The following is a 15175-nucleotide window of genomic DNA, read 5'->3' as shown; positions in this document are numbered from 1 at the left end:
TTTCATTTTTTGTGGGACTTGGCTTCAAGCCGAGCCCAAGGTGGCTGCCAATCAAATTTCAGTAGGATTTCAGTTGGATTTTGGGCTTGCAGAGATCTATATTTTTTAAACTTAAATATCTCAAAACTACTGAACGGATCTACACCAAATTACAAAAAGCTTTCTACCAAATTTGGTATAAATCAATTCGGCAGTTCGGGCTGTAGTCGTGTTAAAAAAAACTAAAAATCCTCATAGACATAACATAGGGAAAACGTGTTCTGGGACTCCTGTTTTTTCCCAACCCCTGCTTGACGTATCACCCAAAAACTTTCACCACAGCAGTTGAACCAAAAAGAGGACGTTTTGTGAACATTTTGTGGAGATTCGTCAAGCGGCGCCAAAGTTATTGGCAAAACAAAAAACCTATGGAAACATTGGTCCTAACTATAACTACCTACTAGCAAAAAACCCCAAAAAGTTAAGGGGATGTTATAGTAAGGAAACAGAATTTAAAAAACCTTAGAAATACACAGAAAAAACAAAGGTTACAAGGATAATATAGTTAGGCTCAGATTCCACTCTTAAAAAAAACCATGGAAATTCAGCAGTTAAAATTACTTGAGGTAACTATAACTTACGCCCCCGCTTATGACCTCACATATTACATCACTCATGACGTGGGCAATGACATCACGGATGACATCTCAAATTACATCACTGATATCATTCAGTGAGTATAAGTGTTTGGTAAAAGTTTCTGAGACTTAAAGATAAATACTAAACTACTGCATAAGTTAAATTACTAGTCTTTTGTACTTCTAACGAGTGATACTGTTTCTAACTTATGTCATTTGAGTGATTGTGTGGCTGTCTGTATCAGTGTAGTTGTGGGAATGGATGTTTGGGTGTGTGAGTGAGTGTGTAAGTGGCTGTATGAGTGAATATGTGGGTGTATGAGTAGCTGTATGGGTGATTGAGTGACTGTGTGAGTGGCTGTACTGGTGAGTGACTGGGAGTGCGAGTGGCTGTATGGGTGTGTGAGTGACTATGAATGTGTAAGTGTGGGTGTGAGTTGCTTTATCGTGACTGAATGGCTGTGTGAATGGCTTTAAGAGTGAGTGACTATATGTGTAAGTGGATGTATGGGTAAGTGAGGGGCTGAGTGGATGTATGGGTAAGTGAGTGGGTGTGTGAATGGTGTTTTGCACAGTAAGCATCTGTGTGAGTGGCTGTATAGATGAGTGAGTGAGTAGTTGTGTGAGTGCTTCTGTGTGAGTGAGTAGTTGTGTGAGTGCTTCTATCAATGTGTAAATGGGTAAGTAAGTGATTTTGTGGATGAGTGAATGGATGTGTGAGTGGATGTATGGGTGAGTGAGCAGCTCTGTTAGTAGCTGCATGGGTGAGGGGCTGTGTGGGTGAATGAGTGGTTGTATGACTGAGTGTGTGTGTCAGTAGTTGTATGGGTGTGTGAGTGGTTGTGTGAGTGGATGTATGAGGGGTTGTATGGGGTACGAGTGGAAGTGGTTCTATGGATGATGTCATCAGTGATGTCACTGACCATGTCATGACTGATGTAATATGGAGGTCATAAGCAGTGCATTCCAGGGGATGCGAGTTATAGTTAGCTCAGCGAACTATATCTGCTGAATTTCACTGGTTTTGTACGACTGAAATCTGAGCCTAACTATAACGTCCCTGTAACCTTTGTTTTTTTCAGTGAATTTCTAAGGTTTTTTAAATGCTAATTCCTAACTATAACATCCCTGTAACCTTTGTTTTTTACTGTATATATATATATTACCTACTGGCGGTCGCTAGTAGGCAAGTATAGTTAGGCCTGCTTTTACTTAGAAGGAGTGTTTTTTGGTTAGCTAATAACTTTGGCCCCATTTGATGAATTTTCAAGAAACGCTCCCAAATAAAAGTTCCTCTACCTTAGTTCCAGCGAGAGGAAAAAGGGGTCCCGAAATATAAAATCTCCGCGCATTTTCCATAGACTTCTTTAAGAAAGTTTGTAGCAAAAACAGCAAATTACACCAAATTTGGCAGGAAGCTAGATCTTGGTCTACTGATTGTGCTTTTTGTGATATGGTGTAAATCTGTTCAGTAGTTTTTGAGATATTGTTGATAAAAAAATAATTGTATATTTTGGCAGTTGGACTCGCAAGAGTTCTGCCAGCGTCCTGCAAGAGAGCGATATCAAGAATGGAGGCTTGTGATTGGTTGGTAGGGCAAACTCTCCCGTGAGTCTTCACACTCTGGCAAGAGCGAGAGGTTCCTGCCAGTCTGGAGAGAGCAAGCATTCTGATTGGCTGGCAGTTGGAATGTTAGAAATGAAATATCCGCCATTACTGTTTACTTTGAACAATTGAAGGTGTTGTGGAAATGAAGTAAAAAAGCTATATACAGGGGCAGCAGAAATTAAATGAAAGAAAAAGATCAATTATAAAGTGCATTAAACCCGAGGGTATATAAGTGCTAGACCAAGCTGGACTCAATATATAAACCCGTTACAACAAACAAATGATGGACGGAATGCTGACAATGCAGACATTCTCCCCCAGTCAAGAGATCTGGGTTAAATCCATCGTTCTTTTGCCCACTACGGCACCCCAGTTCAGACATGGCCATATGCAAATCAGTCTTGACCCTGTGCCTCATGGGAACAGTCCAGCCCGAACTGCCAAGCCATGTCTTCCCTGGACCGGAATCAAGCATCCTAGGACCGGTTTCTGGCTATCAGCCGTCATCAGCCAGGATAGCTTGACTCCAGTGGCGTAGTGAGCACGGGTCCCACGTCTGGGAATACCCATCCCACTTAGGGCGAAAAGCGTTACAACAAACAAATGATGGACGGAATGCTGACAATGCAGACATTCTCCCCCAGTCAAGAGATCTGGGTTAAATCCATCGTTCTTTTGCCCACTACGGCACCCCAGTTCAGACATGGCCATATGCAAATCAGTCTTGACCCTGTGCCTCATGGGAACAGTCCAGCCCGAACTGCCAAGCCATGTCTTCCCTGGACCGGAATCAAGCATCCTAGGACCGGTTTCTGGCTATCAGCCGTCATCAGCCAGGATAGCTTGACTCCAGTGGCGTAGTGAGCACGGGTCCCACGTCTGGGAATACCCATCCCACTTAGGGCGAAAAGCGTTACAACAAACAAATGATGGACGGAATGCTGACAATGCAGACATTCTCCCCCAGTCAAGAGATCTGGGTTAAATCCATCGTTCTTTTGCCCACTATGGCACCCCAGTTCAGACATGGCCATATGCAAATCAGTCTTGACCCTGTGCCTCATGGGAACAGTCCAGCCCGAACTGCCAAGCCATGTCTTCCCTGGACCGGAATCAAGCATCCTAGGGGCACAGGGTCAAGACTGATTTGCATATGGCTGGGTTCAAACTGGAATGGCATGGTGAGCAAAAAAACGATGGATTTAGGCCCAGATCTCTGTACTGGGGTGAATGTATGACATTGTTCTGCATTCTGTCCATCAATTGTTGTTTTTGCATTTGTCACCCCGAGTGGGAAGGGTATGCTCAGACGTGAGTCCCTTGCTCTCCATGCCACTGGAATCAAGCTATCCTGGCTGATGAGGGCTGAAAGCCTGAAACCGGTCCTAGGATGCTTGTTTCCAGTCCAGGGAGGACCTGGCTTGGCAGTTCGGGCTGGACTGTTCCCATGGGGCACAGGGTCAAGACTGATTTGCATATGGCTGGGTTCAAACTGGAATGGCATGGTGAGCAAAAAAACGATGGATTTAGGCCCAGATCTCTGTACTGGGGTGAATGTATGACATTGTTCTGCATTCTGTCCATCAATTGTTGTTTTTGCAATATATAAACCCAGTACCAAAACTTAGGATGAAAAAAAATATGTTTTCAGAGATTTTTTTAAACACATCAAAAGCATCAAATTAGCAATGTGGGCAGGTGAGGTGTTCCATATCCTTGCTGCAGCCCTAGAAAAGGAACGTCTGCCCCATCTGACCTTGGGAAACCTAGGAATGAGGATTTTCTTTTCAGGAGAAGATCTGAGCGATCTGCGAGGAACATACTAATTAATATTTGTGGAGAGATGTTTGGAATCTTCATGATAACGGGCTAAAAAGACCACTCATAAAGCCTTAAATACAACCCGCTTTTTGACAGCCAATGTAATAAGAGATACCCTCTTCAAAAGAGGCATGTTTAGGTATGTTAAGAACAAGGTGGGCTGCTGCTTTCTGCAATACTTGCAGAAGGGAATCATTAATAAATGAATGAATGACCAATTTATATAGTGTGAACATATACCCGAAGGCGTCAAGGTGCTGTAACAGTTAAACTATTTTGTCGGAGCAGTAAATCTTGGTACATCAGATTTACAAAGCAAAAAGCCAGGTCTTCAAGACCTTACAAAAAGGAATATGTGGTTCTACCCCGGAAATAGATGGAGGAAGAGTGTTCCATAGCTTGGCCTCTGTGACAGAGAAAGCTCTTCCTCCCCACCGTAGCCTCCTATACCTAGAGACAACCAGACGATTTTTATTGGCTGAACGCAATTGTCTAGTAGGGACATATTGGTGAGAGATGTGCCTGATTCCCTCTGGTCCTGAGTTGTGTAGTGCCTTATGCACAATACACAAGGCTTTAAACAAAATTCTTTTTTCTGTTGAGAGCCAGTGCAATTTCTTGATGGCAGCCGAAATTGAATGGTATTTTAGAACATCTAAGACCAGTCTTGCTGTCGCATTCTGCACCAGTTGTAGTTTATTGATGGAGGCCCTAGTTATATCAAAAAAGGGCTTTGCAATAATCCATCTTCGATAAAATCAATGATACAGCAACTTGCTTCCGTGGGGCAAGTAGAGAGCATCACAATAATCGAACTTGGATGAAATTCAAGTAATGGGCACGATTAACCCATTTCAATCGGGATAATAGGAAAAAATGTCCTGCTTTTACCTATTAGATGAAAGCAGGTACCAGCAGTATGATTAACCTGTGTCTTAAAGGTAAAAAATATCAAAGATGACCCTGAGGTTTTTAACTGCTGTCTGCGGTATAGGCAAATAACCACATTCTTCAGGCCACCAACTGTTTGTCAAAATAGAGTCTTGAGTGCCAAATACCAGGACCTTAGTTTCATCGATGTTAAGCTTTAAAGAAAATTCTTTCATCCAAGTGTTATCCTGGTCATGCATATTGAACTTGTTAGCTGCAGAGGCAATATTATCAGAAATAGAACCAATAATCTGCGTGTCATCAGCATATGACAATGCTTGAAAGCCAAAGGAGCGTACCAGTTGTGCAAGGGGAGCAACACACAAATTAAACAGAGTGGGGCTAAGTAAGTACCCCACAAGGGACCCAGCAAGGGAGACTGAAAGCCATAGCTCTGAACCCACCACAGCTCAAAACAATCGGCAAGGAAACACTGGAGCAGGCCCAGGACTTTCCCAATGACACCCACCTGATGAAGAAGCTGCACAAGGTGCTTGAATGAGACAGTGTCAAAGGCATGACATCTTAAATAGAGGGAACATCCTTAAACTGTTCAAATTCATTACGGAAATGTGCAACCTGGATTCCAACGACATTACATCTATTGAATTTATACCCATTAAAGGCAATCAAACAACCGAGACAACACTAATTACATTAGTATCAGAGGCAATAAAGGAGCTGGGATTATCAAAGGCTGATCAATTTAACATCTGGGGCATTAAAATATCTCCTTCAATTGGAACATGGTAACAAGCGTACTCGTAAAATCCCTGGCTCCCCTCGTAACTCTGATTACCTACCCTTTTCAATACTAAAATCGTCCCAAGGTCAAGTCAATGTAGGAAACAATCAACTAGCAACAGAGAATTCAGTCATGACTGCGGCCGACTGGGACAGGTTGCCAATAGCACTTTCTGGGGCACCCACGGTTGAAATAGCACTCATCTTGGCCTCAGAGTATGTTTCTGGAATATTAACGGCTTTACTGCGAAATTCCAATCACCAAATAAGATAATGTTTTAAAAAACTATGAGATCATACTCCTCCAGGAAACATAGTCGGAGGCAAGTATGCCAATAGAAAGGTATTTGGAATTCCGTTCCCCCGCCTTAAGACTGCATAAGTACCGTAGACTCAGGGGTGGTCTATCGATATATGTTGCCGGCAAGCTAAACAAAAACATCAACCAGCTTTCATTTGAAGAAGACTGGATCAGGCATCAGGATCAGAAGCCTCAATTCCATCAAACAAATGCTCCTGATTAATGTATACATCTCACCAAACGCTAGGGAGAAAAGGGCTAAATTGGAACTTCTGATCCGTATCATGTGTAACCTAACAAGTGTATCAACAAAGAAGAAGGGACTGAGGGCGTTTTCGGAGGTACAGTATACGTGGCCCAGGTGAGACAATAATGTTGAATGGAGTATGCAGTTTCTGGAAAGAGGAGGTAGTATAACGAGAAAGCTAGGAAGGTAATGCCCTGATCCTATGGTGGAGACAGGGTGTCTCCCAATTTAGGAAGTGGGGCCCTCACGCACCCAGGCTGGGTGTCATGCTTCATCATACGGCATGCTTCTCGTCAGGCCGACACTACAATGCCTGACGGGCACCCTATGTGGGGCTCTTTGTCAGAGATCTTTTGTCCCAAGCAGTTTGGTGCAGTGCAGGCGAGGGGCCTAGAGGTGTAGATATGTGAGTGCAGATGTGCAGTGTAGGTGTGGGGGGTTAAAATAAAAAGGGTAGCCAGTGGTACTCTCGAGAAACAATTTTAATCAGATGTGCCACTTGTCCCCGTTAAAACCAGAACCACCATATGAATAATTTCCATTAGTGGCTATGGGGTCGACATGTTTCTTGCCTGTTGTGTCCGAATGATCACGTGGCAATTCTTCAGGACCAATAAAATATGTTCTATCTACACTTGTGGTTGGATCACTGGTAGTATCACATTGTTGACCCAAATATTAATACATTATTTAGCCCTTTACGTACTGACTCATCTTTTACACTGAGCTGGTTCACTTTGCACTTAGTCTTAGTAGATTTGCATACAGTATAAACATCTCTTATTTTTTTGCAATTGTTGCACCTCTTTCCTTGTGCCAGATATGTACTACTGTTACCCATATGATATTTAGATCCACACCTGTAGCATACTTCAGTCATCTTTTTATCAGTAGCTTTTTTACTTTTGTTTTATGTAAGATAGCATTAACATCAGTATCATCTACCTCTGCTACAGCTGCTACTTGCACTCCACTCCTACCTTCTAACAATTTACTCTTACAATCTTCAGTCAAAATTCTAGAAGAGATAGCAGAACATTCTAAAGTACAGCAAAATAATCTACAATAGATTCCTCCGGCATTTGCTTGCATTAAAAACAAGCATTGGCATAGCCAATTGGTCTTGCCTTTGGGACCTTATAAGTGTTTAGCCATGCAACAGTTGATATTGTTGCACCAAGGATATTGTGCTGGATAACTAAACACTTTTAAGGTCCCAAAGGCGAGACCTATTGGCTATGCCAATGCTTGTTTTTAATAGTCAACATTGGCCCTGGTAATACCGGTTTGTTTAGTGAGGAGGCTAGCGCTGGGAATCCTTTTTAGGTAGGCATGCACTCTACAAATCACATAAATATTTCTATGGATACCTGCACTAATAGTACAAGAGAGCAATAACAGAACTTTAGAGCATTGTGGCTCATTTATATTGAATAAAGGGCATTATAACTGTAGCAATTACATGACTGCCAAAGAGAAAATTCTTCATTTAATAGTAGTGCAAAGGAATTCCCAACTACAAGCTCTTCTCAATCTCTACAGCACGTTTTGTTTCTGGAAGCAGTTGCAAGTATGAGTTAAATGTTTTAATTTGCTTATGCACAGAATCTTGAAAAAAATGGACATGGCATTTCATTTCTTATTTGTATTAAAACTATATATAGTGTAGAATTGCTGGAAACAATCTCCTTTAGGTAGCTCACCTTTCAGATATAGAACTTGTGTTTGCATGATTCATCTGGACAGCCGCAAAATAGCTTTTGGGACCTTATAAGTATTTAGTTATGCAACTGTTGCATGGCTAAACACTTATAAGGTCCCAAAGGCGAGACCTATTGGCTATGCCAATGCTTGTTTATAAAGCCCTGTGTCACCCGGGCCAAGAAACCTTTTGCAATCTTTGACAGCCCCCCAGCCAGGCCGCTGTATTGTAAGGCAGGCTGGCTGTCAGGGCAGGGACTTGCATCACTAATCTGCTGTCGCAGACATGAGATTAGCCCCTGGGGGCTGCACAGACACCCACAAGCAGTGTTTCATCTCCCCTGCTGGGCTGTCAAACAGAGAAGGAATAGGAAGAGTAAAGCAGCCTCCCTGGGGGGTTGAATGCCAGGTGATAACAGCCGATGGCCCATCTTCACCTCAGCCCCACATTGCCCTCCCACCTCTGAGGCCTGCCCAGAATCTTTGTTCTTTGCTTCCTTCTACCTCTGCCAGGCCCTAGACCCAAGGCTATTGTGGGCTGGGGAGGGGGTGAGTGGGATGCGGCCTCCCTGGGGGCCAGTTGTTGCTCTGGCTGTAGGGTCATTTTCACCTCACCACCTTGGGTTCGACCCAGCCCAAAATCACTGTCTTTCCCCCACCCCCTCCTCCACTGGACCATCACATCACATTCAGGCCTTGGTAGACAGGAAGGGAGACAGTATTCAGGGGCTTTGCTGGGGCAGGTGTTGTCATCTCAGTCCCAGTGTCTTTCTGCGCTGATTGTAAGAAGGTGGTGGTGGGGGGGGGGGGGAAGGGGAGAAGGGGGTTGGTATCGGCCAACCTGTGAGGTTACCTTCAACAGAGCTGCCAACTTTGGAACTCGGAAACTATGTGGGAGTCCCGGCTTTTGCTCAACATCCTGCAATTCTGGGCAAATCACTTAATGTCCTGAGGATGAAAAGTAAAAGAGTTGCCTAAAATTATTGCGGAGGCGTATAGAACAATTGGCCGCAGTAGTTTAGGGGTTAAAACAACTATAGTCGTTCCTGACCTGATACAACAAACTAAGGTGAGCTCGTCCAAATTTTCCAAAGCAAAATTGGCGAGAAAAGAAACAGGGAAAGCAGCAGCAGCAGAAACAGGGGTCTCGTCCTGCGTCTCCCACACAGCCAACTAGTGAGCGCACATACGATTTGCGCGATCGCAATAGTATTAAGTCACCTGATAGATTTCAGGTTACTGAACGTTCTCCTCGTTCTTCACAGGAAACATTGGCCTCACAGTCCGGTGGTGGAGAACGTGGCAAAGGTCGGGGTGCCCAGCAAGGTCGTGAGCAACCCCGTCAGGTTGAAGGTAGAGGCAAGCAAGACGAGTTTGCACGTCAACGTCCCCCGTTTCTAAAGAAGAAGGTTGCTGCGCTAACAGCGAGGTATGCCACAGATAGTGCGGACGCAGCTTCGGAACCTGACATGGGCGATAACGCTGCTCGACAGCGCAGCGGAGGTTACAGAAGTGCGGCAAGCACTACGTCCATATCTGGACGCGACAGCAACTGACACGTTCATTACTGTAGAAACTGTGGACACTAGAGTGGCTCCCCCTGACAGACTATATGATATAGTCCTCTTAATCGAAGGTGACATACAACACACAATTCAAGGGATTTTTGGGGATAATCTGACCTCTTCCTATGACATTCTTTTGGCGGAGGTGGACTGGCCCCCGACTTTCATTTTAGATGCTCCTAGAGGGGAGGAGGTTATCCTCCCGTCCTTTGCGCATACTTTGCCAAAGGAGCATGCTGAAAGGTTTGCCGAAGAGTGGGCTCAGGTGCTTGCACCGGCTTTGTATCGTACTCAGGTAGGCTGGGGTAAATTGTCCCCCAGCCATTTGATTCCCTTACGGTCTATGCCTCAACCACAACCCCAATATCCCATGCGCCGCAAAGCTAGATCTCACGTCGCAGAAATCCTTGATCAATTGGAATATCAGGGTGTTATTGAAACATGTGTGTCACCAATGAATAATCCTTTATTCACTGTAACAAAGCCTGATGGGTTGTACTGCCTAGTTTTGGATTACCAGCACCTAAACTCTCATTGCCGGACGTACGCGGTACAGAATACCCACAGTTCTGCCCTAGTTGATAGTCTGGTGCGTCAAAGGTTTAAAACCACACTTGACATATCAAATGGCTTTTACAGCCAAAACCTGTCCTCTATTAGTAGTCAGTGGACAGCATTTACATCGGGCGGCAAGCAAAAACAATTGAAAAGATTGGCCATGGGCTATAAAAATAGCCCTGATGTCTTTGCCGCATGTGTAGTCTCTCTGTTAGAGAGCATTGACCCGGCTGCGTACTCTTATGTTGATGATATCTATCTCACGGACGACGAGTTGTGGCCGCATCTGTGTTGTGTTGATCGCATTATTGTTATGTTTGTAGACTTCGGTTACAAATTCAACTTTGCGAAGTCTCACATTGCAGAGTATACAGTGTTGTTTTTGGGCTACGAGCTCAACAATGAGGGTCGAGGTTTAGCTCCTCACTTTCTGGAAAAGTGAGCATGCTTGCGTGCTCCGACAACACTGAAAAAATTACACTCGTTACTGGGCATCCTAAATTTCGGTCATACGTACATTCCCGATTATGCCCAGCGTATCAAGTCGCTATATGCCTTGGTACAACCTACTTTTTCCAAATCGAGCTGGCTGCCAGCCTGTAATGATTGCCATTTTGCAATCATTACAGGCTGATCTTCTTGCTTCAAAATACTTACTGACGCGTGATAACCACACAAACATGGTAATAAGAATTGTGCCAGGCGCAGTGGGTTTCACGTACTTAACGTTCAATGAGGGCGATACAGTCCCCATTGCATACAAATCACACCTGTACACTTCGGCTGAACTGTGCTTTTCCTCAATTGAAAAAGTTTTGACTGCTGTGCAGATGGCGATTCTTAAAGAACGAGCGCTGTCGCAAGGAAAACGCATGTTGGTGGTCACACCGTATCCTGCCCTAGAGGTGGTTAACGAAAGCCAGTGGGGTAATTTCCGGAGAGGGTTCCCTTCTCGTTACCATTATCACTTAAGTCCTGATAAAGTCCCATTAGTGAGAATTAACGACGTTGGTGACAGCTTGACTCCCAACGCGGACTGAAGACCATCTCTGATATCAGCAGCTCAAGAGGGTATGGCGTCTGCCCATGCCAGCATTGCAGCAACTGTTTCTCTGTTACAACAACGTTACTGGTGGTGCGGGTTATATAAACAAGCTCGCACTTATGTTCTTGATTGTGACATTTGCCAGCAGATTAAACCTTCAACTGCTGCGCGTCCACCACAAACTCAGTTGTACATATCCAATAAATCACTGCGGTCCTTTCTCCTCTGATACTGCGTACAAGTATATCTTAGTTGCAGTGGATTCGTGCACGCGTTTTCTGTGGGTATGGCCACAAAGGAGTGCTGATGCCCGTACTGTCATCAGGGATTTGCGTGTCTTTGTGGGAAGTTTTGCGTGTGGTACCTTTCATTCTGATCAGGGTCCAAGGCGTACAAAGAAGCCACGAAAAATTTGGGGGTCCAAGTCAAATTTTCATCTCCATACCGACCTGAGGGTAATAGTGTAGTGGAGCGGATGAACCATGACTTAAAGCAATCCTTGACAGCTAGGGTTTTAGGCACTGGTCGGAACTGGCTAGCCCATTTGTATAACGTCCAACGTGCACTTAATAATCTCCCTAGAAGGTCTCTGGTAGGGCGGACCCCATACATGATGCTCTTTGGCATAAAAATGTTTGTCCTGGACCTTGATGGTCTAGACATGGCGGCGTCTGCCGCACCCTTTGACGTAGATGATCACTGTGCTGTGTTACAGACTCTACAAGAGGCAAGAGATAGTCTCGCGAAGGAACACATGCCCTCCACATCTGATGCTGCACTTCAGATTCCGGTAGTCAGCTGGCTACCTCGAGTTGGTGACCTGGTCCGTGAGAAGGTGGAGAACAAGAAGGATTTCGGCCCCTCTTATCGTGCCCCGGTTCCAATGCTTGGCGTGCAGGGTACAAGAACAGTCATTTTACCTCCACTTCCTGGTCGCAAGGATAACAGGTACATCTCCATTGACAATGTCAAACTACAGCGAGTGGCCGATTCTTCTTAGTATGACTCCAGCGGTTTCTTGCCCTGCGATGCTGAGAAATTCTGTTTTGGCTCCGGCTCCTAAAACCATGCCTGATGTTGCCATCGAGATGCATACAGTTACTGATCTTTTATTGCTACCACCGGCTGGTGGTCTACCTGAAGATACTGAGTATGCTTATCCTGCAGATGTAACATTACCCGTTTTACAATCAACCGCAGTTACACAGTCACGTTTCTCCTTTGATACTAACTCTATGACTTCCAGGGCCCCATCAAAAGTTTCTATTTTTGCTGTTTGGTTTAAAAGACATTTTTTGATACCCCGTGGACTTACATTTGGCTGATGCTCATATGTATTTTTTTATTTTTGTCCATTGGATTTGTTGTGGTATTTTTTCGTCTTGTGAACGGACACTACCTAAAAGAAAGATCTACAATTAGACTAATTGATGGAACTTTGGCCCCTCACTCCTCATCACACATCATGAAAAGAGACCAGACTTTTGTGAACATTACTGCCTGGCCTGTGTTAGATGGGATTGCGTGGGATGCTGTTAAATTTCAGATTCATGGTCCGACTGAGGTTATCAATGTACCAAATGTATTTCGTGTTTCTATGGGAGATGTGGTCAAATAAAACATCCGCTCTGATGATTGGGACGTTCAGGCCATAGAAGCACTGTTTTCTGATTTGAAAAATTATGCCGCTTTTGATGCTGAAGATTTGTATTTAGACACTGCTAATTACGGAGAGTTGTTTTGCTATCAGCATTATGGCAATAATTTTTTACATAAAGCCAATACGTTTCGTAATTTTGTAAATTATACACAATGGGAACAATGTCCAACGCCAATGTTAGGCAGCTCAAGCACATTGGTAAACATATTGGCTTTTTTAATGATTTCAGTGTTTCAAAACCTGCCGCCTTTTATTTTAAAATGGCAGCAGACTCTGCCTCGAAGGTTAGGCTGACACACACTAAATTATTATATTCCAAATCCTTAATGGATGATTTAGCGGTTAGGGGTTATGATCTGTGGAAAGATACTATTGATCTTAAATCTGTCTGGGGTTCTAAACCATGGCAGGTACAAGGAACAGAAGCTTTGCATCGTGCCTGCCTCTTCCCGAACCACATGTTATTTTTGAATTCAACTATTTTTCAGACCACCTGCTTTGGATTGGCTACTTCTCAAAAACTGAATTCCCCGTCTATTCCAGATCTGGGTGCTTACCCAAATTGGGATAATCATACAGATCTGTCCCTTGATGCATTGCAGTCGTACATTTTTTAATTCATCCTTCAATATTTCTAAGTTCCACTCTGAAGGATGGTTGACTTGGCAGATGAGTTCAGATTCCTGTCAACATCGTTTTTTGGGTCTGACGCCTTCGTATACGCAGGATCGTGTAGACCCCCGCTTTGAATCTTCTCATTCGGTTACTACCTACTCTATTGGGAAGTTATGCCAGTCTTGGCTGCACCACTCCACCTTGGCATCTGTCAAAGTTCATTTATCTAAATTACATGACAAAATAGATTTGAATGATTTTGTTAAGGGTCCTGTGGGTGGCAGGTCCAGGAGATGGGTGTATGCTATTTATAACGAGGTTTGGAAGTTATCACAAATTGAAGCTGCTTCCAGATTGAGAGCTATTGATCAAGCCAACATGGAAAAAGTGCTAGCGGTTATAGATAATAGAATTAACACCCTTTCTTCCAGAATTTACACATTAAATAATATTGTTTCATCTGTTGTTGATATTGTGCAGGATGATGTGTCTGTTTTATATCATGGTCAGAATCAATTGCGTTCTATAATGCAGTTTGCGTGGACATTGCAAACGTTAAAGGCTGGGAAAGTCCCCTGGGACTATATGAATACTTCATCAATATTCCTTCCCTTTAATCTAACTGCGAAACAACAATTCATGTCCATGAAAGATGCAACATACTCATTACTGCATATTGAAAAGTTAGAACCTTTGCCTTTCTCAGTGGCCGAATTGAACTCAGCTGTGTGGCTTATCCACGGGTTAATCACATTGCCATTTCCATTGTTTAAATTCAGTTTGTGCATGAAACATTATGCCCTAGGCAGATATGAACTATTGGGTACTGCTTTCCTGCATGAAGTATGGTCACTCCCATTTACATACAGGTGCATGCGTGAAGGTAAAGAAGTTTATTTGAAGGGTGAGGAATGCTCTTCCACACCTGATCATTCTGTAGTCTGTAGGCACATCCAATTACATGGCGCATGCAATACGCAAGCGCCTAATTTAGCATGTGTCCTGAAAGGGATTCCAGTGCCAGCTATTACACCTTATTTTACGTTGCTAGCTAACGGTAGTTATTTGCTTTTGAATAACGAGGCTTGCTGTGGAATGCTAGTGGGAATTCCCTACATTGTGACTGTATCACAGAGAGTAGTCTGCTGTAAAAATTTCCTTTTCCCACCCCCGCATGGGCGGCTGGATGTATCCATCTGGCCTTCCACTTCAACCTTGAAGGCAGAGTTCAACAAGATGAGCAGAATAAGGGCTCTATTGTGTCAAAAAGAGGTCGCTCTGACTTCGTCCCGTGAAACATTTGTCCTTCACGTAGCTAACACCCGTACCGAGGTGCAGGCACTTTTGAATACTGATCTCCCACTTCATATTGGTGCCCTGATTCAAACTATCTTTAATGCCTCGTCAACAACTGGCTTGGTGCATTTTTTCAGAATTGTGGGCTCCGGCCAAACTATTTTTGGTGTGATACCGGCCTTTTTTCATTCTATTTTTTCCAGCGTCTTTGGAGGGCTCCCATTGATTCTCGCCCTTGTGGCTGGCGTGCTGCTGTTGGTCTGCGTACTGCGCAATGGCTGCACAGTGTGTGTCACGCAACAGCCTGTCCCGGCTGCTCCATCTTCGTAACCGGATGCTTGAATACTATGGAACTTTACCACTGGCAACCCTGAGCATAGCGTATGGATTATCCTTCCGGTTTGCCTACTTTACATGCGTACAACCTGTTTTTCATTGCCTAAATTTTCCTTTCGAATGGGCTCTGG

Source organism: Triturus cristatus, chromosome 3_1 (genome assembly GCF_964204655.1).
Source record: "Triturus cristatus chromosome 3_1, aTriCri1.1, whole genome shotgun sequence".
Lineage (NCBI taxonomy): Eukaryota > Metazoa > Chordata > Amphibia > Caudata > Salamandridae > Triturus > Triturus cristatus.
This window is presented reverse-complemented; position numbering follows the sequence as displayed.